Here is a 1,811-nt window from a genome sequence, read left to right as displayed (position 1 = left end):
GCATTTCCTTAGCACATAGCATTATACCTCACTGTTAGCATTATCTTAGCACATAGCATTATACCTCACTGTTAGCATTATCTTAGCACATAGCATTATACCTCACTGTTAGCATTATCTTAGCACATAGCATCAGTTACAGCAGATGGCAGTTAGTATAAATAAAATCTTCATGATCATACCACTAGCATTCAGCATTTACGTACAGTCACAAGTGTTAGCTTAGCAGTTAGAGTATTAGCTCATACTTAGCAGCCATTAGCACTAGCATTAGCATCACAGCGGTACATGTATAGTGTACAGTGAGTCAGGAGGGGGAGGATGATGCACAGATAAAGATAGTTTTCTGTTTTACGCAGACCAACACTGCTCCTTAAACCTCAAACGCTGCTCTGGTTTTTTAACATCTAAAAGATTTGTTGTTGATTTCTCACAGAGCAGGTACAGATTTACTCTCTGCTGACAGTTTGTGGGTCATCTCACAAACCTGTTGGACAAGATGGGCTTTTAAAACACTGGTGGGATGTTAACGTATATTTAAATCTCTGGATTTTTTTAAAAACCAAAGCTAAATGTTTGATATGTTAATCATCAGAGAACAAAATAAAATGATTTTAGGTACAGTGTGAGGTTTGCATGTTAGCATCAAAACGTCTCAAACGACAGCTTGTCCGACCCTCAGATCCAACACTCAAAGCCACAACCTGAGGGTGCGCATGTAAAACTCTGAACATCAGAAACAACGGCTCAGATCTCTGGGTTCCAGGCGCAGTCAGACATGTTAGCCTCAGGAACTGGTCAGAACTCAAAGGAAGGCCAGGCAGTGACACACTGGTCATGATTTCTTGTTTGCCAGAAGAAATGACCCATTTTAGCTGACATGAACCGTCACAGCATTCCTCATACAATCKAAGTCCTGCAGCTGGTGGAGGCCAGTCCCACCCAGAACACAAGGTTATATTAAATATAACCAAAGGCCGTCAGTTCTTCACATCTTAGTTTGGACTACCTTAGTTTAATTCTCACTAGTTATTGTTCATGCTGGTCTAAACTGTGTCGTCTGTAACATTTGGTACTTCTGCCAGGGGAGGAGGTTATGTTTTCAGGTGCATATGTCTGTCGACAAAATTACTCAATTTATGGATGGATTTTCATGAAAAGTTTACCACAGGTGGGTATTAGCCATGGCAACAGTCCTAACCCTTACACTGACCTGAGAATAGTTATAAAAAAATCAAAAATCTGACATAATGTCTCATAATTACGAGATTAAAGCTCGAATTCTGAGAAAAGTAATAAGAAATCTGAGATTAAATTTAAAAAACGTTTTTCTTCTTAGGATTCTGAGATTAAAGCTAAATTTAAGAGAAAAATTTGGACATTAAAAGCAATAGTTTCGAGAATAAAGTCAGGAATCTGACATTTATTCTTGGATTTAAGTTAAAATTCTGAGATTAAATTGAGAAATCTGACTTTTTTACTCAAAATTTTTAGATTAGATTTTTTCTCAGATTAAAGCTAGAATTCTGAGACTAAATTAAGAAGTCTGACAAATTATCTATGATTTTTTTGATTAAAAAAGAAACATTTATCACAGTTGGCCATGGGAACACACCATTACATTTTGGAGATAATTTTTTTACGACAGGGGAAATAATCCACTGTAGAGTCTGTAGACAGCAAATCAGCTTCAAGGAGGCTGACCGTAGACTTCCAATCACATCGGATCACTCGTAGACGGGCCAACCCCCCGACTGTACACATCCAATGGGATTGCCTGAAGCAGTGTAGAAGACCAATCCACATGGAAA

This window comes from Austrofundulus limnaeus, unplaced genomic scaffold (assembly GCF_001266775.1).
Source record: "Austrofundulus limnaeus strain Quisiro unplaced genomic scaffold, Austrofundulus_limnaeus-1.0 Scaffold892, whole genome shotgun sequence".
Taxonomy (NCBI): Eukaryota; Metazoa; Chordata; class Actinopteri; order Cyprinodontiformes; family Rivulidae; genus Austrofundulus; species Austrofundulus limnaeus.
This window is presented reverse-complemented; position numbering follows the sequence as displayed.